Here is a 19,424-nt window from a genome sequence, read left to right as displayed (position 1 = left end):
TTTCCTTGAACAGTTAAAAAACACAAGGAATCCAGAGCTTCCCTATGCAGTGTTTGTCTAATGGTTAAAAATCCTTATTCTACTCCTAATTTCTCTATGTTTAACTAGCAGTTAGTTCATGTTATCACCTTTGTTAGCAAAAACACATTTTCGTACCTGCTGTGCTTTTCCCACACTAAAATATTTCTACATGGTAACTGATTTTGTTGTCAGCCATCTTTGCATGCTACTTATCAACTTTATTTCTCTCCAGTCCTCAACAATCATTTTAGGGCCTCTTTGTTGTGCTGTCTCTAAACTTGCCGTAAACCTAAAGAAACAACACAGACAGCAGAACTAAACTGGGTTCTTCGGTATTAATCTCAACAGTGCTGAATTCCAGGGAAAATCCAGCTCCAAAGGTAGAAATGCCCACTTTTAATTTTACAACAAAAATATGTGTCTATGCAAATATGACTTTATTATGGTCAAGTGCAGCCAAGCCTTGAAATTCAACAAAATTGAGAGTATGGAAAACCTATGAGCAAACAAGCTTGGTATTAGTATTTTATATGTTTGCTGTTGGTTTTATTTTTCTCTGGAGTTATTAGGAGAACATATAATGTGTTTAATTGCCTTTTGGTGAAATGTTAACAGCTGGAAACACAGGGAGAGAACCACCATCTTGCAGCAAGTTGGCAGCTGACAATTCACCAATGGTCCACGGAGTGAAATTTTGGAACCTCTATTCTGTACAATTGCTGCAATATATTAGCTCCATAGTCATATGAGGTCTTTTCAGCAGAGGAGAGGCTATTGATGAAATTCAACATCACAACTATGGTAAGGTGAATGAGGTAGATTCATAAATGCTTCTGCCTTATCCAAAGAGATCTGAGGTTTCAAGTCCTGTAAAATTTTGCAGTTGCCAGGGTAACAGGTTTGCATTTCTAATTGCTCCTGAGAACCTGGGAGATGGTACAATATGCAATCATCTTCCACCGCCTCCATAAACCATCTAGTTCTAGATACACATGACTGCGAAATCAGTGGTACTTCATGCCCTATACAGTAAGACTTTTCACATTAAATATTCCTGAGTAAAGTCAAGAACAAATGTTCAATTAGGTTGTCCTTCTCTTTTCTGATGCCAGCTCTGCACAAATGATTCGCCTTTCTCTTTTAAAAAATAGATCTAGAAGTTGAGCATGTGTTCCCTGGTGTGTGGGGGGTTCAAACACTATGAGCTTTGTCTGCATATTATGTTAATTGAATCTACCTCATCTTTATGAAATGTACCACACACATCCACAGATAGGTGCAATTAGCAATTTTAAATTTGCTTTTTAAAAAGAGAAAAATATAACAACATAAAGGAGGAAAGACTGCTGTGAAACTGTTACTAATGAAACAAAGGTGAGACAACTAGAACAGGAAAATATCATACAACTATATTTACCTACTTCTTCGAAGGCAGTTACCTTCCTGTTTTTCCTCAGGAAAATAACAGCAAGGTACTATCAATGAGTTTGTTACATCTGAACAAGCTGACAAATTAATGGACAGAGATAAGCTTTTCTCTTTTTGCAGATGAAGTTTTTTTAAATTTTTTTAATTGTTTTTTTCCTACTTCTACATATCATTGAATTCCTGCAAACATAGTGCGTTCTTGAGGACTTTAACAAATATTCTCCATAGACATTTTCTCTCTTTGAACCTCACAATTATGTTCCTTTAAACAGGTAGCTGAGCATTACAAAGATCATCATAAATAAAGGATCATATTAAAAAAAAAAAAATAAAAAAATCACCTCTTCCCATTTTGTTTCTGTCAGCCTAAAAAAGCACAAATAATAAAAAGCAGATGACTGTCAGCGCAATGGGCACTTCAGCATGTTGGTATTAACTAAATTTCATCATCAAGCTGAAAAGTAAAGGGTACAAACCATGAGATCCTATGAATTACCTCTAGCCATTTTGGAAGGAGAAAATAACAACAGGTGATTGAGCATCCAGTCAAAACTTCTTGAAGTCTATAAGAGCTCACTCATAAATTACCTGCAAAACAAAACTTACCAGCAAACAATAGTAGCTAATAGTTTGAGTATTTAAAGTACGTAATCAGACTAAGGTCTGTCTTCGGACCTGCCGCCTCTAACTAACTTATGTATTAAACATTATTCTAGTTTTGTTATTAAATAGTAGCTTTTTTCTTAAAAAAATCTCAAGCAATTCATGCACAGAGGGAGAGGGGAAATAAAATTGTTTAATATATTATTCATTAGAAATTATTCTAGCAGCTTTATATTCAGCCTAGTAGCATCTTTGCTTCAGGCAGAGTTAACCTTCACCATGTCTTTCCAAATTAGGTGTGATAGAATAACTTTTCTAATATTTTCAATACAGTCCTGTACAGTAAATGCAAATGAAAATGGTGCAGTGCTGCACAAGGAACTATATAAAAATCCAACATAAGGAAACAAGGCTCGAGCACTTATCTTCCAGGAACAGAGACTAATCTTTGAAGGAATTAGCTCAGGCCATTGCTGTCAGGGTGCTCTGCTGCTGAGTTACATCAGTAACAATAACTCATTTTTTAATGGCTGGAAACCTACATTGTAATTCTGCACTAAAGTCTATCCTAAAATTTATTAAGGAAGTTTCAGTATGTTGGAGCTATATATCTGGATGAGATCTCATCTTCATTAGCTCTCAGGAGGTATAGCTGCAGGAGAGCATCGATGCTAAACCCTTAGAGCTCTGGTAGACCCACTACGCATGTTCGCTTACCTTGCCCAGGGTCCTAGTCCTGCCACACATGTTGGTGTCTAATTTCAGACCTCAGATGTTCAGTGGATGTGTTCAGGCCTTACAGGAATAAGGTCTATCCCACCCCTGTTAAAAGACAGTTCATGTTTACAAATGAACATTTAAAAAACCTAAACCAAACCAAAACTACTTCTCTTTGCTGAAGTGCTCAGAAAAGGATCACAAACCCTAAGTACTTCTAGGTGAGACAGTGCAAGCTTATTGAAAAGAGATGGTACATGTTTGTAGAAGCAGGAGACATTAAAGGACTCAGGAAGGCTCTCCTAGTTGTTACATTCAAAAACCTGCTATGGGCAAAAAAGGAAAACCACAAAAATGCAATAATGTATTACTACTCCAATTGAAACCAAGCAAAAGATGTTACTAGCCCAGTTAAAATGTTACCTGCACAACAATACAAGTTATTTGATTAAAGGAGAAAGAAGGATGCAATTAAAATCATAACACATAGACCATGCTATCTCACATCTGTTCCTGCTATTTGAGGTTTCTGCCCCTTGGGGGTCACCAGCCATGCATGCCTTGGAGAGTTTTGTGTTGAGGTGTGATCTTAGCACCCCACGATCCTGCCAGGTCAGTGTCAGTGCTGCCTCACGTTTGGCTTATGTTAATTTTGATTTTGTTGCCTGTCAACATTTTTCCTGCCTGACGATCAGCAATTTTACATTATATTTCAATTTTTCATTATACTTCAATTTTTCATGCACTGGAGGCACTTGCTACGCCATGTGTATCACCCAACATTACCAGATATGCTGAAGATACATATTAAATCACAGAATTCAATGGAACAAGACCAAATAACTTCAAGGATGAAGGTTAACTGAACAAGACCCATCATTAAGCAATAAACATGTAACCTTTATTTTTTGCTACTAGGCTTCAATCACACAACTGCTCTGCAGCTAAGGCAAGTGAGAGGAGTCAACAAAATTCCTTGGGCTCAAATGAAGCAACGTGGCATACAGTCTGTCACTACTGGTGATAACACCATATATAACAGGCTACAAGGATACACAGGGTGGCACTACCAGCCTCTTTAGTTCAATTTGTCTGTCTATATCTTAGACTACAAGGTCCAGGGTCCCCCTCCCTGGCCAACCCGTGCATACATTTGGCCTCAGCAACAGGCCTGTAAAAGACTGAAGGTCGGGGGTGTCCGCCACTACAGATCCTGACCGACAAAAGCAAACTGCAGTTTGCAAATGGCCTAGCCCACCTAATTTTCCACAGTTTCTGATTCTAGGCATGCTAATGACAAAACATTCCTTCCAATTTTAATAATGCCATTTTGACATTCGTACCTGACTCGGGTAGAGGAAGCCTGGGGATAACTTTATCACAAAGCAACAGATGGCAGTTAATGATGGAGATCAGACTCTGGGTTCAGGGTGAATAAAATGTGGTGTTTCCTAACAGTGATTAATGAGGTAAAATGCATCTAATTTGCAGATGCTGCAAACAGAGTGGCTGACATTCTAGCCTGACAGAGGGTAAGCACCACCGCAAGCAGCCTGGTCTCTACCTCCAACCATAGTATCTAGAGGGATTAAGAGGATGATTTACTTATTTCTACATTTAGTCTGATAACTTGCTATGCATGCTACTGTCCACCACAGTTACAGAGTTTACATGTGTTGGTACGTGCATTAGTCTGCTTTGGTTTATTGAAGGATGTATAATTACAGGCAGAAATGGTATTTTCAGCATCTACCTGCCAGCACTTAAACACTTAAGCCACAGAATCTCACGACTTGCTCAACATGTTAGCTCTGTTTTCCAGTGAACATGGATAATCAGAGAACTGTTGTTAGAAGCTTCTCTATGCCTCTATTCCCTTTCATAAGAGTATCTGAGAGGCATTCAGCCCAGCTTTAACTTCAGACAACCAAAAACCAAGAATCAAATCTAAGCTAATTATCTAGCCTTCCTTTGCAGTCAGTGTAAGTCACTTCATATAATTTATTTTAGAAGAGGACAAACTACCCTTTTGAGTGGCCAGTTTCCTACTGTTGACTATGTTAGACCTGCTGCCCAGCTTATTGATGGCTATAGCAGAATTATTTCCAGAAGAATTATATCTACCACTGCAAAATGTTAGATCGTTGCTCTCTGCATCCCTTACCACCTGCTGCAGCACAGGAAATCTCTTTTGCATTGTGTACATACTTTGTGGACAGAATGCTATGTACTGTTTAAGCTCTCGTGTTAATGTTGGCAACCAAGTACTATACACTTAATGATACTAATCAGAAGATTTTCTGCCTAGCTGGGAATCACAAGTGAGCCAGACCCCAGTTTCTGCTGCTATAAATATTGACTGCCCTGACACTCAGCCAGTGGGAAGATAGAAGGGCAGGAAAACCTGAGCTTTATCACAGCCAAACTAGACACAATTACAGACCAAGCACCAAAATAATCATAGCTAAGCACAATTCAAGACATGGAACTAACAAACATCAATGCTGTAAAACTAGATTGAAAACCATCTGAAATATTTGTAGCTCTTGAGTTCCTTGAATATCTTGAGAGGCCTCATGAATTCACCTAATCTCATCTATCCAACAATATGTTTGCCATCAAACCCCCTCACTGGCCTGTTTGTCTCTTTCATGGGGGTAAAGAAAAAAAAAATCACTAGCTTTTACTGCTTTTTTGTCAAAGATAGGGCAATCTCTTATGTTTGGGTGAGATTATCAGGCAGATTATGCTTTTTGAAAGACTAATTTTTCAGAATAGCATTCTGGGGTAAAGTTTCTCTGGTGTCTCCCTAAAGCAGCAAAGGGTTACCTCAAGCAGGGCTGAGCCCAAAGTTTATTTATCACAGCCCACTGAATAACCTTGTTGGGCCCTGCACTAACAGCAATTTGGATAATCCACACCTATAGCTCACAGATGGAAAACTGTCCCCTTTCATATTTCTTTTTATTACGTCACTGTGCACAATTTTGGTGGAAAAGCATCCTCTTTCCATTATTAAGCATTTGTGCATATTTACAGATGTATATTTTTAAAAAAGATAACAGCTGTGTCCTGTGTTTACTTTCTTGAAGGCTTCCAGACAAAATTCTCTGTGCCAATCTTTCTGGTTTGAAACTGGAGATTTCCAATGCTTGGAGATGCCCAATGTTTGGAGCCCCTACTCCAAAGCCTTGCTCAGTGTCTCAGTACCAATGCCTGCAGTTGGTGATGATACGGAGCTCACATGCTCCAGTTTCTTCAGAACTCGCAATTATTTTGCTGTCAGAGGGTTCCAAAGCTGGAGAACTGATGTCTTCATTTTATTCATCTGTTTTTGCAAGATCAATACTCCTTTAGCTCCTCTCAATATGATACGATGCAACTGTTAAATACATTTAAAAACTTGCAATGTTTCTTTGAATCCTCTTCCAGAAGCTGTGTTTTCTGTATGTTTATCCTGATTTCTTTAGAGGATACTTGTTATGCATGACTGATTAATAGGCCCCAAGCTATACTCAACCTGCTACCCACAGTAAATTGTTCTTTCTGTTGTCTGTGTCATTTTCTTTAAAATATCAAGCTGTTTTATAATTAACGAGTCCCTTGAAGGTCTTGTTTCAGTAAACAATCATTTCTTCCACTGTGTGAAGTTCTTTGTAATAAACAATTTAACAGCATATATTATTTTTCTTGTCTCCAGAACTAACCTTTTATGAAAGACCCACAAAGGCAAAACTTGCAATGTGATCCTGACTATTTGTACAGATTCAAAACTTCAGCATGGGTTGAGTAGCTCAGTGCTAGATCTGTTCTTAATCTGCATATTGTGTGAGTTATGGAAGATAAATTGCTCACAGTAGTGTTTAGACACTTTCATATGTCACTCAGAAGATGGCTGAAGAGTTACTTATCTCCAGCAGCTTTATCCTTAATTACCTTTCTCTCTGATAATTCTAAATTTGGGATTCAATGCACAGTGAAAATCTCCTGTCTTAATTAGAGATTGTAACTTTGTTATACAATGTGTTTTCTACGATAAATGGCTTTTTCTCGAATACCGAATGTTTTGTGAAAATAGCAATATCTTTGATAGTCTTGCAATTCTGTCAGAAACTTTTTCCAGATTTTCAACACTGCAGAACACAGTACAGTAACACTGGGGCTTATGCATGACTACATGTGTATTTTTTTCAGTCACTGATAGCACTGATTATAACTTAATTTTTCTATAAAAAAGGGGAATTAATGGGCTTTTTTTTTTTACATTTTAAATGCACTTTAATCAAAGCACCTGCTTAAAGTGATAAAAAATAACAAAAAAAAAGTGCAAAATTAGGAAATCAGATCAATTTCAAATCCTACAACCGTGTCTATCAAACAGTTTTTTAATCACTGTTTTAATGAGCTATACTTTGGCAGCAAGTTTAAATTTTAAATATTTGATTATAAGAGTTCTTTGATTTTGTTGAGTTTGAATACCAGGATGTCTTTTTTTTTTTTTAGATGCTACTTTCAGTACTAGTTTAGACAGGTTCTTTAGCTGATATAGGATGTCATAGTTCTTCTGAATTATTGGAGGTATAGCAATTTATGTTAGATACAAATTTGCACCAAATACATCATTTTTTTCACATTTAAGAGCTTTTGTTAGGAAAAACATACTAGATATTGCAATCCTCACATCAATATTTTTTCAAATTACTTTGTATACTTACTGGTCTTCATCTATCACTGCCACATACTTAATGTATTTTCTACCAGTGACTATATTCTTTGTTGACGTAATTCTGTTATAAAATTTGGCACTTGCTAAGTTTTGACTTTCTTCTATTACATTAAGCAACCTACTAATCTGTGGCCTACTTCAATGTAAATATACACAAGACAAATAGTTGAATTCCAGGTGTATGCTTTCCAGATTCAAAGAGATAACACAGAACTATGTTTATATTACTTGGTGTTCAAAAATATCCTTCAAAGACCGCACATGAACGCTCCATCACCTGCAAAATTATTTTGTTCAGTTCATCCTCCTCTGCCTTCACAACTCTGATTTTTACAGTGATGTGCTGGATTTTCATTCACCCAGCATCCTTCAGTTTGCTATAGATAGACAGGTGGTTTTTATAAACTGTCGATTCCACTTCAGACTTGCCTGTTAGCAATGCCTGTGGAGCATCCTCATTCCTCATATCGGGATTCACTACTTTAGAGAACCCTGCCACCCCTGGTTCAAGCTCCTAATAAAGTAAAAACATTCTCACAAACAGCCTGAAGGCTTTCTGCAATGTCTTTGAGATGAGAATTAAGAGGGTGATGAGAATTAACTTGCCCAAAGTCCCCTGATAATGTTGCCTAGTGACACAGGTACTGTGCAGAGCGTAACCGTGTAAAAGAGCAGACCAGGTCTTGATGCTGCCAAATCCTGCCCCTGCTCCAGATTTCAGTTACTTTATTTTATTCTCCCATCATTCCAAACTCATTACATGGATATGAAGATAAATTTGCACCTAATTTCCTTAAAAGCTTATCCACTCAGTTCTCTGGCCTTTTTTATTACAGCTTCTTTTTGTTAATAATACAGTAGCCTTTTCATAAATTCCCTAGTCTATAACCAGCATCTGAAAGCATATGCAATACTATAATATACTCATCTCTGATCATCTGGTATATTTTAGCAGCTGTTGAACACATCCAATAGGACAATGGGGTTTTGTTTTCTCCCTGCCAGGAGTTACATACTGATATTCCTCCTCTCCATACCTTCAATGACACCCAGTTTTTCACTGCATTCCTGTGTAATGTGTACCTTTTTTTTTTTTTTTTTTTTTGTGAACCAGATCACATTAGAATTTTTATCCACTTTCTGTCTCCACCAGAAGATGCTACAGAGTTGCCCCCAAGGGTACAAGTTGCTCCAGCTACATGAAAGTCTTTGTTACTCTCCCATTATTCAGTAACCAGACCTCATTCCTTCAGGTATTTTTGCCTTTAGAGCCATAACCTCACAATTCATATCTGTGCCCATAGTGTGACATTCTGTCATCAATCCTTTATCATTTCCTTTTTGATGTGCAGGTCGGTTCCCTGCCTTGTTTTTCACCAGAGGGATTTAGTAGAATTCGACATGTACAAAGAAGGGCACCGAGTACAGAGGTGCAGATCATCTTCTGTGCTGATAACAATCAAGAAAGGTGGGGCTCCTCAGTTTAGTGATACAGGTACACAGAAATGCAGATGGTTCAGGAAAGCTCAATGGAAATCAGTTCCTCCTTCTGGAACCCCAATAAGCAGAGAGAGCCCAAGCAAACAAGCTGCTCAGGCCAGAAACGTCACCTTGCCCTGGACAGCAGGTCCTCACCACTGGGGACGGGCCACTCGCCGTGTGGCTGTGCAGGCAGAGCAGAGCTTTGAGGGGACATCGTGGTCCTCTGGTTCAGCCCAGCAGCACCTCCAGCCTCTCCCTTTGGCCTGGCCAGGTGACACGCTGCAACCTTCACACTGTTTACTTCACATTCCTGCTCTCCCTGGAAAGGAACAGCTCTTCTTGCAAACTCCAGCACAAATCCACAGTGGGAAGATGATGCTTGAGGCTTCATCTCTGTGACTTGTGACCTGCTCTCAACTCTGCTCAGTGCCCTATTCCACCCGCCATACAGCCTATTCCTAAACACACAGACTTTTGCCATGACATCTTTCCTGCCTGTGCTCATCCCAGATTAACCACCTTTCCTAAAAACCCACCATAACCACTCTTGATTTTTCAGTGGGGTTCATCCCTGCCAGCCACAAAAGGGCACGTTATTAGCATGATAAAAATGTCCCTGCAAATAAGCCAGAAGCATCATGCAAATGCAAGAGCAGAGTTCAGGCGATGTGGGCCTCCCAAAGCTGTTTGAGCATCTCTTGTTAGAAGATGTATGATGCATATTTCAAAAGTAAATTTGGGCTAATGCTACTAGATGATCCTCTACACTGCTTGCAGTAAAACCATGTGTGATGTGTAAGCAGAACAGAAACACTTGGCATAACTAAATTAACCCCTTCTGCATTCAAACAAAGATCAATAGGATACCATGGATGAGAGACTAAGTGGGTCATTTCTGTACATTACTCTTCTCTTCCAAAACCTTTTGAAGGTTATCCCGCCCCTGCTTTTTTTTTTTTTTTTTTAAATAGGCATTTCTGAAGATACACAGCATATTCATTCTAAGCCTCAGTGAGCAAGTGGCCTTTCACTGATAAATGTAGTGTACTGTAAGTGACTAAAAGGAGAATAGCAAAGATCTTAGACTTGTTCATAACTATTAAAAAAACCCAGCCAACCAAGAAAAAAAAAGAAAAACAAACATCAGCAGCTATGTTTTAGAAGACTGTCTGCTGCACCCACATGAAACAGTCTGGAAAACAGAAAGCAGCTATTTACTTTACCTTGCTTAGAAAATGGGTCATTAAACAAAAAACAAAAAATCAAACCAAACCCCATACAAATCAATAGTTTAGTGTTTTTAGTGTAAGAACAAAGCACAATTTCAGTGGTCAGTTCACTAGAATGTATTTGAGTTGCAAATACACCAGTTACAGAATGAGTTTCTTTCTCTGAAGCATGGAGAGCCAAATCCCTTATCACAGAGTGTTATATCATATAAGAGATGAGAACTTCAAAGTGTCTGTGCCCTGATGCCGAGTTCGTTGGTAGCTGTCTTCCAACCAGAACGTTAGAGGAGATCTGTAACAACACCCTGCCAAAGAAGGGTTGCACCAGCTGTCCAGTGCTAAGCTGCACTGAATTTGTCTTTCAGTGACTAAACTACAATTCAGGAAGACTGGGATCCCATGTGCAGTCACTGCCATGAGCTACAGCCAGTATCCCAAGTAAAACCTATTCCTACATCAGCTAGATTCTTAGCACTGTCATAAGCAACTATCAATTTTAGTATGTCTATATACATATTTATTTATAAAATACACATATATACAGGCATATGCATCATACCTTGATGTTCTGGCAGAAGGAATTCCCAGTGTTAGTATTTTTTAGCAACTTGATGCAGTAAAACTTCCTTTTTCTGCTTAAGACAAAAAAAAGAGGGAGAGTCAGTAAGACTATAAACTAAAAATGACCTAAAAACATACCAGTGATTTAAATCAGAAGATCCACTTCTTATTACTCTTTGACACTTTAGGTCTTTTTTCTTTTACACCCCCCTCCCTTTTATTTTTCACCTTTGTTCTCAGTTTCTTTGTTCTCTTTTAATTATAATCCTGCAAAGCCTGGGCATCTCTGTCTATTCTGCTCCAGTCATTCCTTGAATACTAACTAAGTGAGGAGAGGAAGCAGTTTCTTCCATATGCTCTCAAATGCTAATATCAGAAGTGCTGAATCAAATGCCAGTCATGCCACAGCAGTCACTCTGAGCCAAAATGGGATGATTAACTCAGATCCCATAAGCAGAATCGCTTTCAAAGAAGAGGGAAGGCCACAGAAGAATAAGAAGGGCAAATACCATACCTAACTCCACAAAGAAGTGAAAAGGAAGATACGGACAACTGCAGATGAGCTAGTTTAACTTAAGTGCCCAGAAAAATACTAGAACAAATTATTAGAGAATTAATTTATCAGTGACAAAAAATGGCTGGCATTTTTCACAAATCTATCCTGTCAAACTTGCCTGGTTTCCACCTTTGGCAAGGTAACTTGCTGAATGGATAAAGCAGGATATGTCACATGTCTTAAATTTAGTAAGGCTTCTGATCAATAATTCGTGCACAGCAGCATAGATTATTGCACGGGTTGTTGAAGGGTTTATGCTGCAGATTCTGCTTGATGTGCTCCTGGACGTGCCACTGTCTGGCATTCCAGGTGCCACCTTCACTGGGCTGATCTTCAGCAGATGCCTACAGGTAGAGAAAGCTCCTCAGGGAAGAGAGCTACAGGGGAATTACATTACAGTTGCTGCACCCAGCTCTTCTGGGGCCTGGGACAGCCCAGCTGTGTGTTCCCATCCAGCATCCAGGTACTGTAAGGAGTGAGGACACGAGCTGAATAAACCCGTTCCAAGAGCTCTCATATGTTAAGTGGGCTGGAAAGGGCTTCTCTAGGCACAAACTGTAAAAACTATGCAGAGTTAGAAAGGTACCTAAGAAGCACTTCAGAAAAAAAGGTTATCAGTGAGCTAACAACATAGAAAAATACCCCAAAGTTTATAAAATCTGTTAAAAAGACAAATGCAAATAGCTTCATTTTGGAAGGAAAATTCAAACACACAAATTCAACATAAGGAGAAGTTGAGTAAGTGGGATAAATTCAGGAAAGGATGACAGGTGGGGCCACAAACAGAACAATTCCATATTGTGCTGTAGTTTTCAATTCTCAGGTCAATGCTTTGATGGGATCTGGAACCATGTTCTTTACCTGCACACCCCCAGTCCTCCAGCCTGGGATCACAACTTCTATTTATGGATCATTTACTAACGAAAATGTAATTGCTGGCTGCCAGGATGCGATCACAGATGAACAGTAGTTTTGAGAATCTGAAGGTTTGGACTTTCTTTTCTGAAGGAGCGATAATGGGGAATTCAGCACTTTAGCTCTCAGTTGTCCCTATTTAATGAAACACTTCTCCCATGATCCCAGGAAAAATGTGCTCTTCTTCTGTGATGAGTGAAATATCTATTATAGAGGCTATGGGGGGATAGATTAAAAATTAATAAATGCTTGGTTAAGTATACCATGTTGAAAGTTATGCCACAAGAACTACCTCAGTACTCTATCATCAGGTTTCAACTGTTGTTTTATAGCTGGTTATAAACTATTTGAGGCAGGGACCAATTCATGATCTGATGTCGCTATGTCTGTCACTGTGGAACACTGCCCATGACTAGCACATTAAGTTGTTACTCCAATACAAAACAGTAAAGTAACTACAATAATTTGTCTACCAAAATGCTCTCAGCTATTAGAGAGAAAAGCCGATACAATACAAAACTGATGAAACTAAATGAGGTATTTTTGTAATCACCTTGCTTCTATAACTCTTACAGATTAAGCTCAGTACTGCCATATTTAATTCTCAACATCGAAAGGAAAAACTAAGATCCCTAATATTGATGTCATTGTAACAAAACAAATCGCTCACTCAATCTTATTAAAGTTCTTCAAACTATTCCCAAAGTTAAACTGAGTAAGGCTGTTGTGCTGAGAGGGGAATTTGACCTGCAGCACGGGATGATGCCAGCATATTTATACATTCATTTCCAGAGTGGAGCAGGTTTTGTGATTTGTAAGCTTTTTATTCCCCATAAAGATGCAACTTAATGTGCCTCTGTAATGCTTTTCACTTAACATATACTGAGATAGCTTGGAGTGTATCTAAAATATTACCTAATCATTTCCAAGTTCTTATTCCACTCCCTCCTCTTGGCATTTAGCAAATGGTATTTTTGTTCATGTAAGTCACATTCTTCCCAACTACTGAATCTTTTCGCAAAAATCAAATGAATCTTATACAAAAATCAGATTCTTAGTATGAATATGTCCAATTTGATTGAAATTTTTTATGACTTTAGGCTGATATGGCAAGCCACTGAAATACAACTGAAATGTCAATTGAAATGTATGGTAAAGTGATTAGGAAGAAACTTTTAGCATTTGTTACAGATTAATATGTTAATTACAGCACGTACTTTTGAAAAAGATGAAGTATCACCAGAGTAAATTTATTTTTAACCAGCTTTATCCCTCACACTTCATAAATTAACCAGCAGAATACATAATGGAGAAGAATTCAGACACTGAGATTGCTAGAAATTATGCAAAACTCCAAAGCATACAAGGTTGCAATACAGATAATGTCTTTGCTTTAAAATAAGCACTTCATCAAAGAGAATTATGCTTCCTCTGAAATACCTATTTTTATAGATATCTTGCAGGTATCTCTAAAATACTTTGCCACAATGGCAATGCCAAAACTGATCGATATTTTAAACTCTGTTTTTGTCATGTAACATATTTAAGAAGAGTAAATGTTGATGCTAAGCATAACAATGCAAACACCCATCTGACATTAAAAAATTGCTGTGAGAAATTGTGCACTTGTAAAAATAACAAAAGCCTACAATGTAATGCAATGCTGAATCTTTAAACAGAACAGTGCTTGCCGTGAGATGTTGATGGCTGCGTGAATTCTCATTCATTCTGGAATTTGTATCTATATGCAAGTTGAAAAAAAACCTTCAGAAACAAAGTCTAAACCAATAACCATAATGAGGACTAGGAGTTTTGCCATGGGTTTCAGAAGAAGTCTGAGCTATTTTCAGAAAGTTATATGGATTCAATGGCCACTAAAGTCAGCAGAAGTTTTTCCCTTCATTGCAGCGAGTTTGGAGATAGGCTCCTGCAGAACACGGGATGGGAACCATTTGCAGCCCAAAGCCTGATCCTCTTCAAAAGCCCAGATTTTGCATATCTCTGTATAGTTTGTCTACTGCATCATCAAAACACAATCTTCATACTGACATTCTCCTTGGGATAAACCAGTAGAGATATAGGAAATACCAACCATTGTGTAATTTATAGAGCAACTAATGTAATTTACATTAAACGTGATGTTGTATGGTGTTTGGTTAACTCATGTTCTGGGCAACTTTCCAAATATTTTGAGCATGACAAATAATTTCCTTTTGGTATAAGTCATTATTTTTATAATTAAAAAAAAAAAAAAAAGTGAAATGCTAAAGTACAGGTCCACCTATCAAGAAAAACCCTACCTCAATTGATATGTATGCGCATTCTGGTTAACAAAATAAAAGCAAATTCCAAATTCAAACCTGTGATTGCAATTGCTCTAGTAAAGAATGATGCTTCTACCATTTTGAGTACTTAGAAGACTGTTTGTAACCTTTTTGTGGAAAGCCCTGTACTAGATTCCCTGTAAAAGATTAATTCTACTTTATTTTGGGAGCAAACCTGTAATCAAAACTTACAGGTTTGATATCTGAAGAAATGCCAAGATGATGAGACCAGACAGGAATATCATTTTACTCCTGTTCAGGGATCTGTTCCCCAGCAAAACACCAGAGCAATCAAAATCAGTGATCTGAGTTCTAAGACACCAGCAGGCCACCCCTCTCTCTCAATAAGGCCTTCCTGATGTGAAGGGTGTATATTTTCAGTAATTTTATAAAATTCTGTTGACTGTTTGTTAGACCTCTGGTCTGAATCAGGATCCCTTTGCCCTCTGTGTTGTTTTTGAACATATAACAACACGTCACAAATTAACAAAACAGAAGAATTTTTCTCCATTTTGCAAAATAAGGAGAAAAGAAAGCCCGAGATAAATTCTGCCTCACCTTGGCTGTTTCTGTTAAAGATGTAGGAAGATGTATCATGTTCGTGATAAATTCATGTTATTGTGATCACAATTCAAGGGATGCAATTACAATTCATTAGAGCATTGCTAGACCATCACGAAAGAGAGATGACATCTGGCTTAATATTCATTAGATTAACAGTAAAGAGTCTCAGAAACTTCAAAAACTTTGGTTCAGGTTTAGAGGAGTCATACCGATGGCACTCCCTTTGGTACATCTCCCTATTGCTTTGCTTTGCTTCAAATAGCCAATTTGTAACATGCTGCTCTCACAAATGATCTATATCCTCTTTGGACCTCTGCAAGGCTGACAAGCAAATCTGTTCTGGGCCGCTTCAGCTGCAGCCTCTGGGGTTTCAAATTGCTGAATAACTCTCAACATATCTGGAAAACCATTGAAGATCAATCCCCTTAGCTTATTGCAAGCGTATCAGGAGGTATTCATTCTTAAAGTCTATAAACCTAATGGTTTTCTCAGACATCCAGGTAGTCTCTACTGTGCCTGTAGGAACTGAGACGTATGTTGGTCATTCCCAACAGTTGGCCCTTTCATAAAGTGTTATGAGAAAATCCAAGTCGCTCTGTGTGGAACTAAGTGAGGCCAGGCAGGTTGTTAAGAAGTAGGACTGCCAAATGCAGTTGGAAGAGAAACTGTTATATCTTCATTAAAACATATTTTCAGCTTTAATTTCCAACTCAGTCATGTGTTCAAGGAGCCTTTGACTGATTCTCAACTTCCATTGAAAGCAGGCAAAACTAACAAACAACTTCCACGAGTTGTTTATATCCTCATAGATTTTTAATTGAAATGCAACTCCCAAAGCACCTCATTAGTTCATCGAATGTTGTATTAGTTTAATTTACTGAAGGGGTTTTTTTTTGCACCTGCCTCACAAATTTACCCCATTAAGCATGTGTAGATTATCAGATAACTGCTCAATTAAACTAAACTATTGTTCAAATTGAGTATTTCATTATATTAACAAGGTAAAAAGCTACTTGCATGTATTAGCAAACAAGGCTTGTTTCACTAAAACATATTTCCACATTAAACTGTGGTACTGAGATGCTTCAGCCTGCTAAAGTCAATAGAAAATACTCCAATCAGCTCCAATGGCCTTTGGATAAATTTTTAAATTAGGTGACGTTTCTTTAAGGTTATGTCTCTAAGAAAAGCTTATTAAAGAATGGATTCATATTAACTTGGTAAACTTTGTCTTTGCCTGGTTTCCTATACCCAAAGCTCCATAGATGCACTCAAAATTCAAAGTACAACTCATCAAAACTGAAGAGTTTTGCCCTGTTTCATTTCTTGGGTTTTGTTTGAAACTTAGCCTCACTTTGTAGACTTTAATGAACCTTTTGGTTCAAAGGCAAACTCAGGCTGACTCATACATTACGCGCTTCAGCTGGAATATCTCAAAGTGCGCTATTCTTGGCAACAAGGAAAGCTCATTTTCCTGCAGAAAAGTGGGAAAGTGGTAGGGAGTACAACTTAAATTATGATAGATTTTTTTTATTCTCTGATGGTTAAACTCTGTCATCCTCATTCACACTGAACAGTGGTTTAATTTGAACTTAGCCAAGTGATTCAATGGGGAAGCATTTGCAAGTAAAATATTATTCTATACAATTACTGTATTGCAGTAAGTTCAAGAAGCCTCATCATAAACAGCTCCCCACTACACTAATTTCAGTCCTAGAGAGTTTTAGAAAAAGGCAATAGCTGAACAAAGAGATTAGATGTTTGCATCATCATAGCACAACATGCAAGCCCACTCTGCTCCTCTTCTGCGTTAAACTAAGCTCACTCGCCTTGACAACAATTCCATCAGATATCATGTCGTCATCTTACAGCTGAGTTGGAGCAAAAGCAGATAGTGCTGTTTAGCATGACGTGCAGCCATCTCTGCACATCAGATGTTGACTTTGTGTAGAGACTGGGAGGACATCTGTCCTTGTGAGCATCGTTTCCTCAGTGCTGCCTCAATCCTGGTTGTGCTGTAAGGCTGGACTATATTTAATCACCATCTAATAGTACATCTGAAACCTTGCACCCTCCTTATGCAACTCTTACTTAAACTGATGTGGTTTAATCAGCTGCTTTATTTTAAAAGGCACTTCTCTAAATCACTGCAAAAATTTTGTGTAGCCTGCTACAGTTTCATGAAGTACCACACAGCAATTATGAAACAGGAACATCCTCTTCACTGATTACCCTCTGTAATTCAGCTCTTCCAGGGAATGTAAGATACAAGGAAATATAGTAACACACCCTTGCTGTAGTTTCATTTAACTTCTCAACAAAGCAAACCTGCACTCCAACCTTTTACTTTTCAGATACTCTTGTTCTACCCAACACAAACCATAGTTGTATAGAAACAGAGATATATTGGCTAATGAGTTCACTCTAAAGAAAAGCAAACAAGAAAACAGTATCTTTGACAAAGCAAACAAGAAATCAGTGTCACAATTAAATATTAAATCTGAAAAGACACAAAATATACATAAGACCGTCATCCAGCATCATGCACTGAGTCTGACTGGTTCTTAGTAAAAACCAAAAGAACTCACTGGTTTATAGAAAGGACCCTTGAGCTGCCACTCCCACTGCCGCAGCGCTTTCTGTCATGCTATTTGTTCCTGTTGCCAGGTGACCAGCATCACCTGCCAGCTTACAGCAACAGATCTCGGATCCTCTCGATTCAACAGTTTTGCTGGATTGCTGAAAATTATTTACTAGAATTACCATGTAAATTAAATATCGCAAAACAGAAGTTTGCCAGTAAAATGAGAAAGGAACTGTAACGTACTGTACTACTGTAGTTAACTAAATGGAATAAGGCTTGAATAGCTCTTGCTACTTTTCCTTTGGTGAAACAAAAAAATTTCCAGAATATTACCAACAGATAGTGTCCAGTTAAAGATAAGGAAGCTATTGGCATGGACAAAATTAGCAGGAATTGCCTCCCAAAAGACAGGCTGATTAAATAGCTCTCCCTCGAGGGACAGCAGTGTAGAATTTTATCCACCTACCAGCAGGCTTCTGAATGGGCATAACTAGTCAGTGGGTTGATATAATTGAACACAGTAACGTGCTACTTACAAAAAAGCCTCTCTTCTGCACTAACAGGACAAAACCTACAAAGAACTTCTTCATTCAAGCATCACGACTAGATTCTCTCCTTGACTGAATCCTTACACGTCTTGTCCACAGATCTGCAACAATTCAAGTGGCTTTGAGGTTACATACGTGGTGGCTTGGGGAGCTGTCCCCGAGGTAACTGCGTCCTCAAACCTCTGTGGCTGAATACATTTGTTTAATGTACTGCCAGTCCAAAATTATTACACAGTCATTGCAGTTTCTGTTAGCCTCTGATGATCCATGAGCATACCTGAAAGCAAGTAATTAAGAATCTAAATTAGAATTTTTATTCCTGGCAGTCAATTTCAGTCCGAGTTGACAGAGGATGTGTTGCAGTGCTCAAAATAATAAAAAATAAAATAAAATATAAAGTCATTGCAAGTGAGCTAGTCGAAAATCCCTCACTGAATTTTTGAGGATAGCATTGTTGTAACTTCTACAGAAATCCCTGTTCCAACTGCTAAAAAACAAAGATGAAAAAAGAGACAGATTCAGCAATGCTAAAATGCAATTGTTACTCATAATTGTCTGTCCATGTTACCATTCTTCACCTTAGCCTTCCTCTTTATTAATCTACCTCTTCTAATCATTTTTACACTGCAAAGTCTCCAATTACACTTATCATGTATTTGTCCAGAACATAACAGCGTGAATGCCAGATCTGTTTGTCTTCTTCTAGTAATGCAATGCAGACAATAGAAGTGAAAAGAAAGAGAATTTCATCAGGAGTGACTGCAGTACAGAACTAGTGATATAGCAACATCTCCCTCTGTACTAAAGTTACTGAAAGTACCACAGATAACATAGAAACCACCAGTGAATATTATTGCTGGAGATATTTTTTTGTATATAAAGAGAATAACACCAAGGTTTTCCTTTGCCATTCAAATAAAGATGATGTTTTAACCCTGATAATATTAAGCATTAATTCAGCCACAGCTCTGATGCAAGCTTATAAGTTGTTTTTTTTTAAAAAAAAAGCTTCTTTTAAAAAATGCATTATTACAGGTCACGAAAGAGAATAATATATTGAAATTCATGTACCCCAAATACATTCAAATAGTGACAGAAAAGCATTAACGTAGAATCCTCCTAACTCAAGTCATTCTTTTTACCTAGAAATAACATTTTTTCTTTGA

At 37.9% G+C, this 19,424-nt stretch overlaps 1 long non-coding RNA gene across 9 annotated transcripts in view; it reads right to left on the bottom strand.

The window, feature by feature from the left end:
* LOC110360378 (uncharacterized) overlaps positions 1-18,762 on the bottom strand; it is a 32,575-nt gene extending 13,813 nt beyond the window's left edge. For 3 of the 9 annotated variants that reach the window (XR_010465940.1, XR_010465942.1, XR_010465946.1), the window contains exons 1-4: positions 18,394-18,762; positions 10,766-10,838; positions 2,770-2,874; positions 1,946-2,037 (exon numbers count right to left, since the gene is read on the bottom strand). This is a non-coding gene — a long non-coding RNA (uncharacterized LOC110360378). The remainder of the gene's footprint in view (positions 1-1,945; positions 2,038-2,769; positions 2,875-10,765; positions 10,839-18,393) is intronic. The other 6 variants (XR_010465938.1, XR_010465941.1, XR_010465945.1 and 3 more) reach the window with 4 other exon arrangements.
* Between the last annotated feature and the right edge of the window lie 662 nt (positions 18,763-19,424).

The sequence above is a fragment of the Columba livia genome, chromosome 13 (genome assembly GCF_036013475.1).
Source record: "Columba livia isolate bColLiv1 breed racing homer chromosome 13, bColLiv1.pat.W.v2, whole genome shotgun sequence".
Classification (NCBI taxonomy): domain Eukaryota; kingdom Metazoa; phylum Chordata; class Aves; order Columbiformes; family Columbidae; genus Columba; species Columba livia.
The sequence above is the reverse complement of the archived record's forward strand: the minus strand, read 5'-3'. Positions and strand labels throughout refer to the sequence as shown.